We start from the raw sequence: 9844 nt of genomic DNA, 5'->3' as shown, positions 1-9844 counted from the left end.
AATCAAAAAGGTATCGCTAATCAGTTCACATAAAATAGTATTAAAATAATTGCTAAAAAATAGCAAATAAAACAGACTTTGAAAACAGTAGACATAATAAAAATGATCAAAATATGAAGATCAATAGATTTTGAAAACAAATGTAAATAATAAAATTACATGTCTGTGTGTGCTTAGAGTTAAGGCAGTGCTCCCCAATCCAAAAATCACAGAATCATAGAATTGTAGAGCTGGAAGGGACCCCCAAGGGTCATCTGCTCCAACCCCCCGCAATGCAGGAACATCCTTCCTTTGGCTTCTGAATATTGCCCTTTTGGACGGCAATGTTGTGTCCCTTTGTAATTTTTCCTTGCAGTCTGGCCTCTTTGTGCCTTGCAGAAGGGCATTTAGAGAGATATGGCCAGCTGAAACGAAGACCCTCCAAATGTCCCTATTTTCCATGGACAGTCCTGGATTTACAGAAGCTCTCTTGGTTTCTGATTTGATCCTAGAATGTCCAACATTTCCTTAGGATGTCCTGTTTTCATTGGAGAATTGGTGGGAGGATATGGAGTTAAGCAAGGAGATAAGTCACTATACAACCTTTAGAAGACATCCGAAGGCAGCCCTGTACTGTATAGGGAAGGTTTTTTTAAAAAAAATTGATGTTTTATTATGTTTGTATATATGTTAGATGCTGCCCAGAGTGGCTGGGGCAACCCTGTCAGATGGGCGCTGTATTATTATTATTATTATTATTAGTCATTATCATCAGTGCTTTTTTCTGGGGGGGACACAGGATTACGCATACCCCTAAACATTTTGTGAATCTTTGTACTTTTGTCCATTTACTGTATTTATTTTTCCCAATTTGAACTATAAAATGGTGATTTTCTTGAGTCAAAATGAGAATACCCCTAAACATTTTTTTTAGAAAAAAGCACTTTATTATTATTATTATTATTATTATTATTATTATTATTATTATTATTCAATAGGACGTCCCTATTTTCATGGGAGAAATGTTGGAGGATATGCAGCACCAGGATCCCCAGAAAGCAAACAGCAGGCTGGTCACTTGTGAAGCCAGCAGCCATCATGAGCCATTGAAAAAATATGTTCCATCCCTTAGTGCCCATTGAAACATCAGCTGATCATTAGCAGGCAATCTGTACAAAAGATAGCAACATCTTAGCTGTCAAAATACACAGGATATGCTGAGTTGTGCAGGAAGGACACACATCCTTCAGGGTGCTGAGACATCAGAGATGCCTGCTCTTTTTATTTTTATTTTTCCTGGATCCTTGCCACACCCACCATTATCATTCCTTGCCCTCCCTCTCAGCACGGGACATTCAGTGAGTGTCCCAGCATGCCTAAGGGGAGACTGATGGTTTAAGAGGAGAGTCTTGGGATACTGCCTTCTGGGCTGTTATGCAGCTATAACAGGAAATGGCCAATACAGAGAAGGAATCCCAGAAATGAAATGTGGGCGTGGAACTGCGTCCAAATCCAAGACTTGCACAACTGGGAAGCAGGGAGAAGAATTGTACCACACTGAACTGTATTTCTGAAACATGGGAGTGGTTTAGTGGATCAGTGTGGGAACAATTAATCAGGAAAGTGCCTTGGACAAATGATCGCCTCTGCCATTAACTCACTAGCAGGGCCAGCCCAAAGTCTTTTGCTGCCCGAGGCAAAGGACCCTCATGTGTCTCCTTCCCATGCCAAGGATAGAATATGTCTGGACTGGTGATTAAATCTGTGCTGGTGAATGGAACGTGTCCTCTGTGACCAGACTAAAGGGCCCAGGGCAAGCTGTGAGCCAACCGAAGGCAATGCTTGAGGTGGAGCTTTGGAGGGCTGCTGCCGCCCCCCCCCCAACATCTGCCACCTGAAGCAGTTTACTCACTCTGCCTAATGGTAGGGCTGACTCTGCTTATTAGGTAGTTTTAGATAGGCTGTTGTCTCTCAGCCTCCATCTGCAATATGGGGAATAAGAATAATACTGACGTAAGTTGGAGGACACGGGTGGCACTGTGAGTTAAACCACAGAACCTAGGACTTGTCGATCAGAAGGTTGGTGGTTCGAATCCTTGTGACGGCGTGAGCTCCCGTTGTTCGGTCCCTGCTCCTGCCAACCTAGCAGTTTGAAAGCACGTCAAAGTGCAAGTAGATAAATAGGTACCGCTCCGGCGGGAAGGTAAACGGCGTTTCCATGCGCTGCTCTGGTTCGCCAGAAGTGGCTTAGTCATGCTGGCCACATGACCCGGAAGCTGTATGCCGGCTCTCTCAGCCAATAAAGCGAGATGAGCGCCGCAACCCCAGAGTTGGCCACGACTGGACCTAATGGTCAGGGGTCCCTGTACCTTTAAGTTGGAGGACAGTTGTGAGGATAGGAAACTAGCTAGTACTTTTCCCAGTACCTTTCCAAGCACAATTCAAAGGGTTGGTACTGACCTTTAAAGCCCTAAATGGCCTTGGCCCAGTATACCTGAAGGAGCGTCTCCAACCCATCATTCAGTCCAGACACTGAGGTCCAGCTCTGAAGGCCTTCTGGCGGTTCCCTCCCTGCGAGAAGTGAGGTTATAGGGAACCAGGCAGAGGGCCTTATCGGTAGTGGCGCCCACCCTGTGGAATGCCCTCCCATCAGGTGTCAAGGAAATAAACAACTATCTGACTTTTAGAAGACATCTGAAAGCAGCCCTTTTTAGGGACATTTTTAATGTTTGCTTTTTTTATTGTGTTTTTAATATTCTGTTGGGAGCCGCCCAGAGTGGCTGGGGAAACCCAGCCAGATGGGTAGAGTATAAGTAATAAATTATTATTATTATTATTATTATTATTATTATTATTATTATTATTCAGATGCATGAATGCTATGTCAGGGCAGGAAGTCCCCATCTAGTCACCCGTGGGCTGTTCAGTAGGGGGCGGCTGAAAGGATGAAAAGGCTTTGATATTGTACAAAAGCCTGCGATTGCAGCTTGCTCTTCTGCAAAAAGATCTGTTGCAAGGCTGTTGAAGCAGAGAGGGAAACTTGGTTCCTTTCAAACCTGTTAGAAGCGTCCACTTTGCAATTGCAAGCAAGCAATTTTGGGACCGCAATTACATTTTGAAGTCTGAGGATTTGAAAAGGTATAAGGCTGGGCTTGCCATTCACCTGTGCACTGACGTTATTGGCATTCTTCTTCTGCAATTACGGAGTTCTTTTTCCAGACAGATAATGGGTGTTGCAGAGATTTTTTAAAAAACTAAACTGTAAAACGTGAAACTTGAGCGGAGTGACTAAGACCTCAATGTTTGCTTCTCTTTCGGTGGGAAATAGTTCTGTCTTTGTGAGTCCAGAGTGTGCAACTGTGTGGATCTAGCTCTGTGCACTATTGGAATTTGGGCCCTTGAGAGTTTTTCAACTGGATAATATGGCTCTCAGCTAAGGGAGAAAACATAAATCCTCACCCCTGTCCTAAGAACTGCCTTGCTGAATCAAGGTCAGAAGTATGACTCAGCCCAGTCCTCTATCTCCAAGAGCGTTCATCAGCAATATCTAGGCCAGTGTTTCCCAACCGGTGTTCCGCGGCACACTAGTGTGCCGCGGAACGTTGCCTTGTGTTCCGTGGGAGGGAGGCAGGCGAGGCGGGCGGCGAGAGGCGGGGCGGCGGCGGCGAGCACACGCGGGGCGGCGAGCGAGCTCCCTCCCACATCCCATCGCCGCTCGCTTCGGCCGGCCTACTGGAGGAAGGCGCGAAAACCTTGCGCATGCGCAGGCCTTCCGCCTGCGACAGCCCAGTAGGCCGGCCGAAGCAAGCGGCGATGGATGTGGGAGGGAGCTCACTCGCCGCCCCGCGTGTGCTCGCCGCCCGCCTCGCCCGCCTCCCTCCCACGGCACACCAGCCTACCTCCGTGGGAGGGAGGCGGGTGAGGCGGGCGGCGAGAGGCGGGGCGGCGGCGGCGAGGAGAGGCCGCCCAGTGCGGGGCTCTCGTTGTCTGCCTGCCTGGCTGCCTGCGAGCTCGGCGGGCAGCGCTTCCGTCCGCAGCGCCCGCCTCGCAGCTCTCATTCCCTGCCCCTGCCAAAGCTCACCCAGCCAAGCCGCGCTCTCCTTCCTGCCTCACTTTGCTGCCTCCTCCCCCCCCACCCCCAAAGCTTGGAGGTTCCCCGGCAGGAAGGAGGGAACTTAATCCTCTCCAAGGGCTGCGGAAAACAGACATGCAAATGGGGGCTTGCCAGCTCTTTAAGCGCCGCCGGCTTTCTTCGGGAATTACCGCCCGCCGAGCCCAGTAACGCTGACAGGCCGAGCCGTGGGGCTTGGCAGTGCAGCCGGCAGAGTGTGGGAAAGGGCGGCCGCCACGCGCCGGGCAAGGCGAGACTCGACGGGGAGGACACCGGCAGCAGCGCCCCCCCCCCCGAAACCCGCTCCGGGCAGGTAATTCAGAGAGTGGACAGAAGGAAGCCTTAAAGGGCTTCAGCCTCCCAGAGTGGCGGGGAATAATAATAATAATAATAATAATAATAATAATAATAATAATAATAATAATAATTGACAGGTGGTGTTTTTCTAGGTGAGGGGGTGGGGACTGTAATAACAAAAAAATCAGCTGTATATCAACCGCTGTTTTGCAATGAGGAATTGCAAATAAGGAAGATCAAAAGGAGAATGTTTTTTGGGGGGGGACTCTCTTCCTCTTCCTCCTCCTCCTCTCGTTCTTGCTCCTTTTCCTGGCAAAAGGGCTGCTGAGACCCCTTCTCTCTTGGGTGCCGGTGGGTGCTGTGACGTTGACGCTGCTGTGGCAAGTGCCTTTACTTAGCAGAGTGCATTCCCCTTTACACAGGAGGGGAGGGAAAAAAATTGAAACTTACACTTTCGTGCGTCCCTCCCGGCGCGACGCTGCGCGCTGACGTCACGGGGCTGTAATGCTGGTGTGCCTCGAGATTTTTTTCATCAAACAAGTGTGCCTTTGCCCAAAAAAGGTTGGGAAACACTGATCTAGGCAACACGATGACCATGTACATAAGCAATAGACAATCTTTATAGAATTCCTTCAAACCATAACAAGTACAAAATGAAATCTTTAGTCTCAAAGTCTCTTAAAATCTTTAAATGAAGTGAGGTACCAGACTTTGTACGATGAAAGACAAGCTGTGAAGCTTTGTGTATACAGCAAATATGATGTTCAACACTCAACAGTGATTCCGGATATTGACTACTATTTCTTAGAATTCTTCGTCAGCGTGGTGGGAGGATATAGAATTGCCCATCTTATTTCGAATGAATGTATGTAAATGAAATATCAAATGCTGTGGAACAGTGCTCATGTAATAGCACTCCAACACCGTTCAGCCTCTCGAAAAGTTGCAAGCAGAGTTAGCCACGTTCCAGTGCTTGTCCTCAGCATCTGGTAAGGAGGAACATGGAAACTCTATTTTCATTTATCACTGCTGGTGGTCATGGATAGAATCATAGAACTGTAGAGTTGGAAGGGACCCCAAGGGTCATCTAGTCCAACCCCCTGCAATGCAGGAATCTCAGCTAAAGCATCCACGACAGATGGCCATCCAACCTCTGCTTGAAAACCTCCAAGGAAGGAGAGTCCACCACCTCCTGAGGGAGACCCTTCCACTGTTGAACAGAAGAACGGTCTTCCCAATGTTCAGTTGGAATCTCCTTTCTTGTAATTTGAAGCCATTGGATCGAGTCCTGCCTGTCCCCCAGAGCAGGAGAAAACACGCTTGCTCTTATCTTCCATGTGACAACCCTTGAGATATTTGAAGATGACGATCATATCTCCTCTCAGTCTCCTCTTTTCCAGGCTGAACATGCCCAGCTGCTTCAACATTTCCTCATAAGGCTTGGTTTCCACACCCTTGATCATCTTGGTTGCCCTCCTCTGCACACGTTCCAGCTCGTCAACATCATTCTTAAATTGTGATGCCCAGAACCGGACACAGTATTCTAGGTGAGGTCTGACCAAGGCAAAAAAGAGTGGTCCTATGACTTCCCTTGGTCTGGACACTAGACTTCTGTTGATGCAGTCTAGAATAGCATGAGCTCCTTTCCCCCTGCTGCATCATACTGTCGATAACCTAGCCTAAACAGTAATCTGCCTAATTCATTTGCAAGTTTCTGGACCTAACAAGGAGCAAGGATCACCCAACCTCCAGGGTAACAACTTAATAGCTGAATAGCACTGGGGCTTGCACTTGTCTGAAACATCATGTGCTTTGAGCCGGAAGATTTTGACTTCTAATTCTCGAAGGGAGGCCTGCCTGTACATGCAAGCCTGTGTATCTCAAATGCAGCGTGCACAGAGAAAGTTTGCCTCCTCCAGAAGCCCCTGCAAAATATGATCCCTTCTCCTGTCACATGCATCCCATCCTGACTTTTTTTGCTAGTTGGGCAATACTTAGGAACTTGGTTTTAAGCGCTGGGTCTCTAGCAGCCTAGCACCTGGTGTGCTGCCATTCCTTTTGCTGATCCAGAGTGAGGAGCTCCACCTAGTGGCTTAGCAGCCATGATGCAGTTCCCAACCACTCATTGCCACTGAGTTTAAGGACGTTTCCAGACTCCTGCTGGGTGGGATTCCATCACATGATATTGTGTGTTTTTTAAATGTATTTTTATTAAAGAATTTCTTGATTTACAAAGGTATGTGCAATGTCTATCGTATTCCCCCCCATGTAACTTTTTTTTTTTACAAATCGGTTTCATTTGTTGAGACACTAGGAAGAATGGGAGAGGTGGGGGGGAAAGGTGAGTGGGATTGGGGTTGGGTGGTGATGTTTCTATTTTAATATATGTGGGGTTTGGTGTCAGTGTTGCTTGTGCAGGTTCTCTGCGGTTCACTTGTGTTCCTTTGGTGGTGAGAGAGGTTGGGGTTGGCCTAGGGTGTGGTTGGTTGGTTGGGGTTGGCTGTGGTGATTTTTGTTTTCGTGTGTGAGTGGGGTGCATGGGTGTTTTTGATTAGGTTAGCCATATTGATTTGTATGCTGTTGGTGGATTTTTGTCATTGTCTTGTTGGGCTGTGTCTGTGATAAAGGGGAGCTATACCGGGGTGAAGGCGTCTTCTACTATTTGTTTCTGTATCACATGATATAGAAATTCTAAGGTTTCAAATATAGAATAAATGTTGATGATTGTACAAGGTAAACACACATACACAAGTATATAAGCCACATGTCTAAAATAGTACAGGAGAGCAATCCAAAAGCCATCTTGGCTCTCCTAAAGACTAAATATTCCCTCTGCCTCCTTAATCCCCCTTGCCTGAGAACAGGTAGGCAGACAGCAATCAGGGGAAGTTCCTGAAGGGATTCCTCTCCTATATCTCTGAACCTCCTTTGTATTGTCATTGTTTGCCCAGATGCCCTGCATCAAGGGATGTCTGCTCCTTATGAGCGTAGTAATTTCTAACTGTTTGTAGAGAGGATGTCCTTCTCCACGCCAAAACACAATGTTTCTTCTGGGTTCTGGGTCTCTCTTGCCTCCTTGCTAGGAGGGGAGGGAACTCTGTTGCAACTGAAAAATAAAGATCTGCCTTGCTTTCACTGCCTCCTGCCTCCACCCATTCATCTCTGACCGATCATGAACTTAGGGGACTCTGTCTCTTGGGGAGTTGGGCAGCAAAAGCCAACCACCCCTATTTTTTCTATATCACTGGCAATTTCAGTTTGTGCAATTATAGTGAGTTGGGAGGTATTGCACAACAAACCCACTACCCTAAAGGATCAGACTATCACAGAAGGTGACAGGAAATTGCATTGGATAGCACAAGAAGAGTCCAGGTGGATCAGGCAGTTGCCCATCTAGTCTAGCATCCTGTTCTCACAGTGGCTGACCAGATGCGTTCTCCTCCTCCATGTATTTGTCCAAAACTCTGTTAAAGCCATCCAAGTTGGTGGCCATCACTGCCTCCTGTGGCAGTGAGTTCCACAGGTTAACTACGCACTGCATAAAGAAGCACTTCCTTTTATCTGTCCTGAATCTTCCAACATTCATTAAATAGTTTAATACCCAGAGAAGTGCTGTTTGCTGTCCCCCCACAGTGGCTTCACTTCTAGTGGCTTCACTTGAAGTAAAGAAATGTCATGGGAGGGGTATTTCCAGCTATCTTACCCTTTGCTCTTCGAAGCCTTCCAAGGAGCTGCTGCAGGAAAGGGACTGTGAGCAGCATCCTTGGAGGGGTGATCCTAGGACTAAGGTGAAACTGTGAAGCTCCCTTGCTATTTTTGCTATTGGAGGCTGCTTGCTGTTTAAGTAATATTGTTACATCTATAGTATTGAAAGGTGGGGTGGTTTTTTGGGTATGTTGCTATATTTTTTGTTCTGCTATGCTATTATGAAATGGTTGCTATGCTATTGTTTTATTGTTATTACGAAATCATTTTTGTAGTGTTTGAAATGTACCCCCGTTTGTTTGTTGTAAGCTGCTTTGAGCAGTATACAGATAAAATGAAAATAAATGGATAAACGAGCATTTAGTGTTAATGGCCCCAACACTGTGGAATACTCTCCCAGCAGAGAGTTAGCAGAGACCTCCAAGCTGCTAACTGTCAAACACATCTCTTGGTGTGTGTGTGTGTGTGTGTGTGTGTGAGAGAGAGAGAGAGAGAGAGAGAGAGAGAGAATTTTAACATTACAGTGGTGCCCCGCAAGACGAATGCCTCGCAAGACGGAAAACTCGCTAGACGAAAGAGTTTTCCGTTTTGGAGGTGCTTCGCAAAACGAATTTCCTATGGGCTTGCTTCGCAAGACGACAATGCTAAGCCGCTTATCAGCTGATCCGATCAGCGGATAAGCCGCTAAAAGCTGCTAATAGCGCTAATCCATCAATGGGCTAATCCATCAATGGGCTTGCTTTGCAAGACGAAAAAACCGCTAGACGGAGAGAAACACAGAACGGATTCTTTTCGTCTTGCGAGGCACCACTGTACATCTCTTGTTGACTTTTTATACCGGGTATTTAATTTCCTTTATAGATTTTGTGATATTTTGTGTTTTTTCAATGGGATCAGATGTTGTATAGTATATAGATAATTTTATAAATAAGTAATGATGAGGAACCTTAAGTGGCCCAAAAATGGGGCATAACAGAGTGGGGTCGGCTCATGCGCACTCCACCTATATGTTGGGGGCAGGAGCCCAGGAGCACAACCCCCACACTAACAGGGATTTGTCTGTAAATAAACAATAGCCAGCATCATCTATCCTCCTTGCATGCAATTCAGAGTGAATGTTCAATAAACAGGGTGATAAGGAAAATTCTGGGGTGAGAGACTACTCAACAGCTCAGCTCGTCAGGGTTCAAGTCCCCCGGTGGTCCATGCGGTCAGTAAAAGAAGGAAATTCCAGCTAAGTAATTTGGAGCAAAACAGTGATCAGTAGACTATGCTCTTTATTGTTGCGCAACAGGTCCCCACAGGAGTAAGGAACCCCAAGCATGGGGTGACAACTTCCCACAATATCCCAGGAATTCTCATATTCTGTATGAGAATACAGTTCATAAAGCATCATTGTTCCATCATCTTTACATCACTAACATGTCACAAAAGGGGAGGGGTACACAGGGGTTACACTACTTCAACCTTGGCAAACATGTCCAGACAAGTCTTTGGTTAGCATAGGCAAAACATGTCCAGGTTCCTCTCAAGTAAAAGGTAAAGGTACCCCTGACCGTCAGGTCCAGTCGCGGCCGACTATGGGGTTGCGGTACTCATCTCACTCTATAGGCCAAGGGAGTTGGTGTTTGCCCACAGACAGCTTCCGGGTCATGTGGGCAGCATGACTAAGCCACTTCTGGCGAACCAGAGCAGTGCACGGAAAAGCTGTTTACCTTCCCGCCAGTTTGGTACCTATTTATGTACTTGCAT

Source organism: Podarcis vaucheri (genome assembly GCF_965113315.1).
Source record: "Podarcis vaucheri genome assembly, chromosome: 16".
In the NCBI taxonomy this organism is placed as follows: Eukaryota; Metazoa; Chordata; class Lepidosauria; order Squamata; family Lacertidae; genus Podarcis; species Podarcis vaucheri.
Note: the sequence above shows the minus strand (reverse complement) of the source record.